We start from the raw sequence: 10,516 nt of genomic DNA, 5'->3' as shown, positions 1-10,516 counted from the left end.
TCAGAACTGGAATCGGAAGGTAGAAAGAACATTATAAAGGCTAAAACAATTTTGTGTGCGCTGTGCATCAGAACATTACTTTAGAAGCGAAGGTCTTAGATCTCAAAGTTCCGATTAAGAATATGGGCACTCACAGAAAACCTTCACCTTAGAATGTGATAAAAAGGGGCCACAGAAGCTCTGGGAATGAAATACATAGCTGCACATTTAGGAGATGAAGTGCATAGTTCTTATGTTAGGAGAGGAAGTTATGGAAATGCATAAAATAGCTGCAGAAGGTGATTGTAGGGTTGTCCCCTTTTCCTATGAGGTCACAGGTTGACAGCAACTTTCTAGCATGGCTGGTTTAGAAGACAGCAGACAATGGACATCTAGGGATGTTAGTTCCATAATATTGTGGGCTTCCTATACCTGCAGAGCGATGCCAGTTCTTTGTAAAGAAGTGGGGTGGACGAAAGAAGCAGCAAGGGATACTGAGGAGGACAGGGGAGACTAAGTAGGGCTAGCCAAAATGGATTTTCTGGGAGGAGGAATTGAGTATGTAATGGAATTCTACTCAATATGATCCAGAGCAGATTCCAATGTATAGTTAGCAGGGTAAAAACTTAAACACATTGCAGGATTCCCCCCAAAATAGACCAGAGGCAATGAAAAATTCATCCAGCAGAGCTTTACTGCTCCTGAAGGCAAATGATCATAACTGTCACAAATCCAATACATTCAGAATTGGCACTGTCCATAAGAAATCCAGTTGCAGCAGACTTAACTTAAACTTATGATAACTTATAGTAAGACTAAACCTTACCACTATCTATGTACAGAACACCACACCAGAAGGAAAAGAGATAGAAAGAGAATGTGAAAGGCTCCTTCTGGCCTTACTATTATAGTCAGCATGACCTTGACGGAAAGAGATAAGAGAACCAGTTTACACCAGCTGTAATCAGCTTCTCTGAAGGAATAACCCAAACATCATGAACCTTCTGCTTGTTTCTTTCCCACAGAGAAGCGTCCAGAACCCTCTTGAATTAATTAGAATAGGAAAGATCTCTACACATCAGATGTACACACACACACTTTCTGCACTAAGAAATGCAAACTGACAGAGTACAATGTCCTACTCCTAAGGCAGAGGCACTGATGGTTGACACCCATTGGGACTGGTAGGGGAGAAAGCAAGGAGGCCAACAGTAGGGGGAGCCAGAGCCAATGATAACAACAGCTGCCTGCTGATAGGATGCAAAAGTAGGAAGGCAGGTGGAGGCTGGCTGAGGGCAGACTGAGGGTGGTAGAGAGTATTGTTCCATCCACTGTAATGGACCAACATCCACTCAGTGGAAGACACTTATGGGGTCTGGCTGGGTCATCTTCCTCACAGTAAACATTCCTTTAAAAGTGAGGTGCTAGCTATGGCTGGAGATGTGTGGCCAACAACCATAACCTATTCCCTTTTGACTCCAAGGATGACTATTGCAATGCCATCTAGATCTCCTTGGAAATAACATGGAAGGACAGTTGTTGCTGGAATGTCAGTGTGCATTGATGTTTATTGGCTCTGGTTCTAGGACTCTGTCAACAGCTTGGAGGTGCACATATTACCCATTTAGCTAGGCTTGCCATACATCCGGAATTTCCATCGGAAACAGAGTCTGGGTAGAAATTGCTGAAACGTCCAGGAAAATCGGGACGTGTGGCAACCCTTCTTGACAGTGTCGTTTTGGACAATTTCCCTTAAAAATAGCTCCAAAACTTTGATTTTTCCCGAGCAAATCCAATTATAAGATTATCACTAATTGAGAGTTTTCCCAATAATGGTAAAGAAATGGAGATCTGGAAATGGTCGCCACACTTCTCAAAGCCTAATAAATGTAAGACTTGTTCTAGTTTTTTTTTGGGGGGGGGGGGTCCTCAGTAAATTAGCAGGGATGAGTCTCTTGGGTTCTGCTGGATATATATTACTCCCAGAAATTTGATAGAAATGCATATGCCACACACACACACACACACACACACACAACCCTTTTAGGACTGCCATAGCAGGGATAAAGCTTTCCTGTAAATTATACAGGGTATTTCAGTAAATGTACAGGAAGTGATAGCTTTCGGTTAAATTACTCAGCAGTGGGAAGAGAACACAAAGCAAGGATTTCTCATTGATCTAGTGAAAGAGGGAGGTGTGCCTCATAGCTCAGCTTTTCACCTTCCACTGTTTGCCTGTCAATTTTTTGAGACGTATGCGTCTTCCACATCATTCCAGCACTGCAGCTCATTAGATTTCCTCGTTCACAGGGACAAACTCCTGCTCTGAGCCACCAACTTTGCATTCCTCGCAGCTCTAATAGAATGTAAGTTTCCTTACAGACACCAAAGATCTATATCAGGGGAAGGGAACCTGCGGCCCCTTCAGATGGTGTGGGACTCCAACTCCCATCATCCTCTGGCAGCATAGCCAAAGGCCAGAAGCAATGGGACTTGCAGTCCATTAACATCCAGAGAGTTACAACTTCTCCATCCAGGAAGTAGACTTTTATTTCACCTTTATTTCACCCTGTTGCTGAAATTGACCAGTCTGCATGTGGATGTTGAAGGAAAGAAATTGCAGAAGTTGCTTTCCCTGACCCACAAGATCCCTGGCTCTGTTTTACATGTTTGAATCATCTTAATTTTCGTTTTGTTCTCTTTTATATGCTTTTGTATCATTGCTTTGTGGGTTTTAGGTTGTAATTCTGTTTTAACCATGTCCTGTTTGTTTTTTAGACGGTACACTACTTGGGGATTTTTTAAATATTAAGTGGTATATAAAGGTAAAGGTAAAGGTACCCCTGCCCGTACGGGCCAGTCTTGCCAGACTCTAGGGTTGTGCGCTCATCTCACTCTATAGGCCGGGAGCCAGCGCTGTCCGCAGACACTTCCGGGTCACGTGGCCAGTGTGACAAGCTGCATCTGGCGAGCCAGCGCAGCACACGGAACGCCGTTTACCTTCCCGCTGGTAAGCGGTCCCTATTTATCTACTTGCACCCGGAGGTGCTTTCGAACTGCTAGGTTGGCAGGCGCTGGGACTGAACGACGGGCGCGCACCCTGCCGTGGGGATTCAAACCGCTGACCATACGATCGGCAAGTCCTAGGCGCTGAGGTTTTACCCACAGTGCCACCCGTGTCCCTAAGTGGTATATAAGTGGTCTTAAATACAGTGGTACCTCAGGTTAAGTACTTAATTCGTTCCGGAGGTCCTTTCTTAACCTGAAACTGTTCTTAACCTGAAGCACCACTTTAGCTAATGGGGCCTCCTCCTGCCGCCGCGCTGCCGGAGCATGATTTCTGTTCTAATCCTGAAGCAAAGTTCTTAACCCAAGGTAGTATTTATGGGTTAGCGGAGTCTGTAACCTGAAGTGTATGTAACCTGAAGCATATGTAACCCGAGGTACCACTGTAAGCAAATCTATCAGGGAGCAGTACCTGGCTGCAGCTCTTAGTTCCGCACCTGCCCTATGGTAGGCCCATGTTTACCTTTACATAACGTGTCAGATGACCCTCAGCTTCCTAGTGAGCTGAGAGGTCCCAGTGCTTTGGGACAATGTCAATCCTTTATCCATTAGTAAATGCAGGGAATGTCACAGCACCACGGGGGTGGGGGTGGGGGAAGCAATCTTTATGAATTCCATTCCATCAGTAATGCACATTAGATCTTCTGGCTTGCTTTCTGCTGCTTCAGTCAATCCTTTGAGTGTTAGCTTGCTGTGAGATAATATTTTAAAAAGCCATTACCACCCAATCCATGCTATTGAAATGAGATCAGTCTTCTCAAAAGTGTTAATAACTCATCAACACCCATTAAGGAGGTGGTTGATTTAAGAGATGTTTGACTGGGGAAACAAAGTTGGTTTCTATTGGTCTAATTCATTGATGGTTAAGGTGTGCCAGAAATTGATTGCTAAGCATCAGTTTGCTTACATACCACGCTGCCTGTGGCAAATTGCAAATGATGGTGATGGAATCGGAAGATGGATTTGGAACACTAATTCCCCCTTGTGCACAACTTCTGTCTTCTTCCCTTTATATAATTGAAGTGCCTTTTCAACGACTTGTGCACTGTATGGAAGCCTTGCTGCATTTGTGTACGGGGTTCTACTGGCCTCCTCCTGTTGAGGAATAATAGCAAGTGCACTTTTTTCTGTGTAAAGGAGCCAAGCTTTATCTCAGCAGGCAGAGATGATGGAAACTCTGCAACAAAAGAGCAGGAACCAGTCTATATACCCTTAGGTGCCAAAGATGCAGCAAGGACTAAACTAGCATTGGGGAGGAGCTTCAGGGTTCCATAAATGCAGTTCAGGGACCAGTCTAGGGGGCTAGGATTCCAAAATCAAGAGCTGCAAACCAAGACTGCACAGGAGCATGAAGTCATCACAACAACAAGCCCTGTCTACCCACCATACTTTCAGACAGAGGTGGGGAAGGTTCAGCAACTCACAGTCAAACCTGCCCTGCTGAGAACTCCTGTCCTGAAGTTAGGTGTGCCTTCTTGGGGGCTGGATCTCCTGTTGCCTCCTGAGATGCTGTCAGCGCCTCAGAAACAAGGCCTGACTTTCCTGCACTCCTGACAGCTCAATATCTGCTATGATGCTTACCCCCCTTACTGCTATGATGCCTCCCTGCCTCCTCACCCCAAGCCTAGGTGAGTCGAGAATGGATTTCATGCTCTTTATTCAGCTCATAGTGAGGGAATGAAAGTTCCCCTAAAATATCTGCTTTATATATATTATTTACATGATTGGCTAATTCTGGGATTCTCCTGTAGGCCAATCAGATTGAGGATTCACTTCCACCTGGAGCTGGATTGGGTGGCTCCTGTGGAACAATCAGACTGCTGCATTGTTCTAGGACCAATCAGACTGCTGCATTCTGGACCCTATTGTTCTAGTACCAATCAGACTGCTGCATTTTGAATCCTATTGTTCTAGGACCAATCAGACTGCTGCCTTTTGGATCCTATTCAACTCAGTACATAACACCAGGAATGTGGGAGATGTGCAAAATTCAGAGGGAGAGTCTTGACAGAGAGGCCTGGCTCTCAGTCAGGTTTCATGACACCCAGAAAACTTGCTCACTTACAAAAGAAACTTTTGAGGACAAAGGGCAAGGTTTGGTGAAACGGAAGCCTACGTCACACAAATGATCCTCATGCATGTGAGGAGCAGCTTGGAGCGCACAGGAGCCAACTCCTAGGGCCCAAGATCCCTTTGCCCCCCCAATAATTTGAGGGGGCCAATCCCCCAAAGTTGATGGGCATTGACATTTAAACGCTGTGCGTGCAATGCATCATGTGATCGATTATGTGGGGCAGGGCTTGCACACACGTGTCTGAAAACCTATGGAAGAGAAATATTTAAGCTGCCATCCCAGGTACTCTCATTTCTTTGAGTAAGTTCCCTTGAAACCAGGAGTTACTACCCATGAAGGATTGGGCTTGAGCTGTACCCTTCTGAATAAGGCAAACCACAACAACAACACAAAAGGTGCCCTGTGTGCTCATTTCTCTGCTTGTATTTATCTAGCTGTAGCGCTCATTGCACATTAACTAATTACACACAGTTAAATGTACTATTCTTTTCAGACTATTGAACATCACATTTGTAGTTCATTAGCATGCAAATGGCTCTAAGCTGATTGTCTCCTTGGCCACACTGCTCCATAGCTCACAGGATAAAAAGTAGCAAAGGTTCAACAATAATGGGTTTCATTGTTACTTAAAAGAGATTGGTGATTAGCAAAGAACTGTATGTATGTGTGTAGCTATCAGGAATTAATTTCCCTTTGTTTATTATTGTGGCTGTTTTGATTACAGGGTACTTGATGTTCTTTTGAAAAGTATATACATTCACCCATTGTCTGGTACTAGGGAAAGATACTTGTCTTCAGCTTATTCCTGGTCACCTTTTGACTCAACAATCTATGGGTAGTCTGGGTACTCTATTTTTGAAGGATTAAAAGAAAACAAAAAACCAAGTAAAATGTCAAGTGGCTTGCTGCAGTCACAATATAGCCAGGGGTGTGACTGCACACATAGAGGCTCCTCCACTCATTTGGGAGCCCAGTGTATCCAGGGCTCTTCAGCATTCACAATTGCCTCTGCAAGTACAGAGCACTTCCTATTTATACTTGTGTTCAATGAGTGAAAGTAAAGGGTGGAGCCAGGAGGACAGGGACAGAGCCAGCAGTACAGTCCTGCTACCCTTTAATCCAGGGGTTGTAAAAAAAATTGAACTAGAGGGAAAATTTGGAATTTTGAGAGAAGACTGTTGGTGCCAGTCACAACATGGCTGCCCATAGGGAGGCATGTCATAACACAACATGGCTACCATGATGGTTGGGGCACTGAAGAACACAAAATTAGAGAGAAGACAGTCATTTCTGCTACCTGCCCCCCCATCAACCTGATGCTTCCATTGGGAAGTCTGTTGTGTCCTGATTGTGGAGATACAGCTGTTAAAGAATTCTGTTTTCCTCAATGAAAACCTGAAGCCAAAGCTTACACTTACCATCAACTAAGACCCATTAAACACAAAGAGGCTAAACCATCAACTAAGACCCATTAAACACAAAGAGGCTTAATTTTGAATGGCTTTAGGTCGTGTGTAGCAGGAGACATGCCAAAGCTTCTTTGCAGGGTTTTCAAAGTTTAACTTTGGCATTTGTGGAGGAGCTATTTAACTTCCACTCACACTTGTTTTGTCATAGTATTTGCAAAACATAACTTCTAGGGAGTACTTGATCTAGGATGAATCCTCCACAGTTTCCTGTGTTCCTGTGTTGACACACCTTAGTTGCCAGGAAAAAAGGAAGGAGATTACAAGGCCTACTAGAAGATGAGACAGAATCAGTAACAGTGCAACTATTGGGGAAGGAAAATGGTAGCTAGTGATGAGAACTTTAGCACAATAATAGAGACGTGCAAGAAAGTGATAGATGAAGTGAATGTAGAACTTAAAGTACCTAGACAAACCACACAACAGAGAAACAATGCTTATCATCCCAACCAATCTACAGATGAACTCTGCTGCTGGTCCATCTACATTCCTTACCTAGATTCACATGTATCTACACTGAGCATTCATTTCAACAATTGAAACCAACTTTTCTTCTGTTTGCTAAAACTACATCTATCTTGGATGCACCAGGAAAAGGACTTTGAAACGCTTGTTGGTTCCATTCAGGAGCTTTGCAACTTTGAAAAGTTAGGGGATGAATCTGTTACATGGTGTGAATTGTGAGCAAAAAGACATACCAAAGAAATCGGATGGTGGTTGTGTAACATTTGCAACATGAGCGTTACTGAACTATTAGACCCAACTGTTCCCTGCTGTTAGAATGCCCATCCTTATAGCACTTTCTCTCCTAGTTACAACATGTGCAACTGAACAATCCTTTAGCAATTTGCACATGGTTGCATTCAACAATGAGTAAAAATCGATGGTCTGGCTTGTGCTTGTTGCTTATCCACATAGAGAGGTTGAAGATCTATTCCAGGAAGAAACTGATAAAAGCAGTTATTGACCATTTTGACCAAGACCCTCAAAGATTCCAGTTTTTGTTGAAAGAATGACCCACTTTGTATTATATTTTCCTTTATGTTTCAGACAAGCATTAACAAAGAAGTCTGACTGGTTTCAGACCTTAGGTCTGGCATTCACCACAGCCAAGGCAGATTCTGTGTAGAAGGTGTGAAAACCTGCTGTCAGAGCCACCCGAGGTCCCAGCTCACAAGAGACCAAAGTCCAGTCCAAGTTATATACAAAAGGTTTTATTGAAGAACATTGTTGTCGTTACATCCAAGCTCCGTGGCTCCGCATCTGTTACCCTTAGATGTTAGAAGTCCCCTCTGAGTCAGTCCCGCCCCTGCACCAGCTTAAGAGGCTTGTACTGCTCCACCTTTTCCTCTCTTTCCTTTTCCGCAGGGTCTTCCTGCCCCCCTGTGCTCCCTCCCTCCGGGACTCCCCCGAGGCTGAGTCTTCTGCCGCCTGCTCCCCCCTCCTTCGTGCTTTGGGACCAGGCTCCTCCTCAGGGCTCTCCTCATTTCCACGCGCCTCCACATTTGAACTTGGCACGCGTACGTTGCCTCTGACCTTCCTTTCGACCGTTACGCTACTCTCGGTACTACACTCCTCCCCTTCCGGCAGGACGTTTTGCTCCGAACTCCTTCCCCTCTCTGCTTCCTGTTCTGCTCTTTCTGACACACTGGCAACTCCACCCCCTTCACTCCGTTCCGACGGAGAGGCCGGTCCCGATCTCCAGCCCCCACTGGGGATTCCCCCTTCGTTCCCCTGCTTCTGACTGCCTCCCTCTCTACTGCCCCTTGGCCTGACCAGGGGGGCTCCCTTTTGGGAATCCTCGGATTCACTTGACGGACTCACTGACAACCTCGGGTCGTCGTCGTCCTCTTCCTCGTCGCCCTGGGACCCCTCCCCCTCGCTCTCTGTCCCTGAAACCCTGACATCCATCCCCCCTCGAAGCCCCCCCTTCCCCCCTCCCGCCCATCGGGTGCAGGTTGTAGGAGCTGCAGCTCTTTGGAGGTGGATGCAGGATACAGGTTGTGTACCTCCATATCCTCTGCTTGCAGTTCGGTGTATGAGTGTTCGAATTCGGGTTCTTGACCCAAAGTGTTCTCTTCTCCCTCTTCCATTGGTACCTCGTCTGGTGCTGCCGGCCAAGGTCCCGTCAGCCATTTCCTGCGCCAGTCCTCCTCTGGTTGCTCGTCCCACCAATAAGAGGGTTCTGTGTCCACCCCTGAGCACGATCATCTGGGCGGGCTAGATTCTGGCGTTCTCTCCTCGGCTGAAGAAAAACCCCGGAAAGTACTGTCTGAGAGTGTGGGCGTAAAGAGCCAGTCATCAAAGTACTCGGCTGGCATGGGTCTATGCGGGAAAAGGGCATGGAACTCGTCTTTTAGAAGAGGTGCGTCTAAAGCGTAGCCCGGCACCCAACCGTTGGCACTGGCTGGAGTGCCCTCTGTGGCTAGAAAGTATTCTACCCCCTCTTCCCCCCATCTCGAGTCCAGGATTTCTGTGACCTCGTTGAGTGGTTCGGCCCTAGGCGCCCTCTCCCTCTCCTGTGACTTAGTGTGTAGTTGCGGGACTGTTTCAGACTCCTGAAACCTGTGCGGTGCCTTGTAGGGGGTGAGCACCGACCTATGAAATACCGGATGCACTCTGGAACCTTCGGGGAGGGCTAGTCGAAAGGCTACAGGGTTGATCTTAGCCTCCACCTGGTACGGCCCTAACTGCCTGTGCCCTAGCTTCTTCTTGGCCAACGACTTGGCTGGCATCGCTTGGGCCGCTAACCACACCCAGTCCCCCACCTGGATCTCCTCCCCCTCTCTCCTGTTTTTGTCTGCCTGCACCTTATATGCTTGCTTGGCCAGCTCCAAATGTCTCCGCAACTCTTCGTGCACCTCCTGCAGCTCCGCTGCAAACTGGTCGGCTTCTTGCGGCACCCCCTCTCTCGGTGCCCCGAACCCCGGGAAGGTTCTGGGATGACGACCGTTGTTCGCGAAGAACGGCGTCACCCCCGTGGACGCGTGCTTCGTGTTGTTATAGGCAAACTCTGCCATCGGCAGGTAGTCCACCCAAGCTGCGGGTCGCTGATTGGCGTAACATCTCAGGTACTGCTGCATGATCGCGTTGACCCTCTCAGCTTGGCCGTTGGTCTGTGGGTGTCTCGCCGACGTAAGGTTGATCTTGACGTTCAGGATACCTAAAAGCTTTTGCCAAAAATTGGAAACAAACTGGCGCCCCCTGTCGGACAGGATGGACTGCGGCAGCCCATGCACCTTGAACACGTGATCAATGAAGAGTTTGGCAGTCTGTTCCGCCGTCGCCACCTTTGCGCACGGAATGAAGTGCGCCATCTTGGTGAACAGGTCCACAACCACCAGTACCGCAGTCTTCCCTCTAGAGCTGGGCAGGTCAGTAACGAAGTCCAGGGCTACCCTCTCCCACGGTTGCTGTGGCGTTTCCAGCGGTTCCAACAGCCCCGCTGGCTTCTGGTGTACTGGCTTGAACCTCTGACAAGTGTCACACCTGGCGACATAATCCGCTACCTCTCCGCGCATCCGGGGCCACCAAAAGTCCCTTGCCACCAGTTCTATTGTCTTCTCCTTACCGAAGTGGCCAGCACTGGGGGCGTCGTGCAACTGCTGCAGAACCTTTGCGCGAAGCTCGTCGCTTGGCACGTAGAGGGCACCTTTGCGAGTTAGCAGTCCGTCGCGTAGTTGGAACTCTTTGCCACTCTGCACACCTCTGCGCAACTCCTCCATTTTGGACTGTGCGAACTGATCCACTTGCAACGCGCGTCGCACCGCGTCCAGATCTACTGTGATGGCAGCGCACGACCACGCCTGCGGTGTGAAAATGTGCTTGGCTGCTACTGGCGCCGCTTCATCGAGATATTGCGGTTTCCTGGATAGCGCATCGGCTATAACGTTGGAATCTCCTGGGATGTACTCTATCCGAAAGTCGAAAT

The sequence above is a fragment of the Podarcis gaigeae genome (assembly GCF_964106915.1).
Source record: "Podarcis gaigeae genome assembly, chromosome: 5".
NCBI classification, from domain to species: Eukaryota; Metazoa; Chordata; class Lepidosauria; order Squamata; family Lacertidae; genus Podarcis; species Podarcis gaigeae.
The sequence above is the reverse complement of the archived record's forward strand: the minus strand, read 5'-3'. Positions refer to the sequence as shown.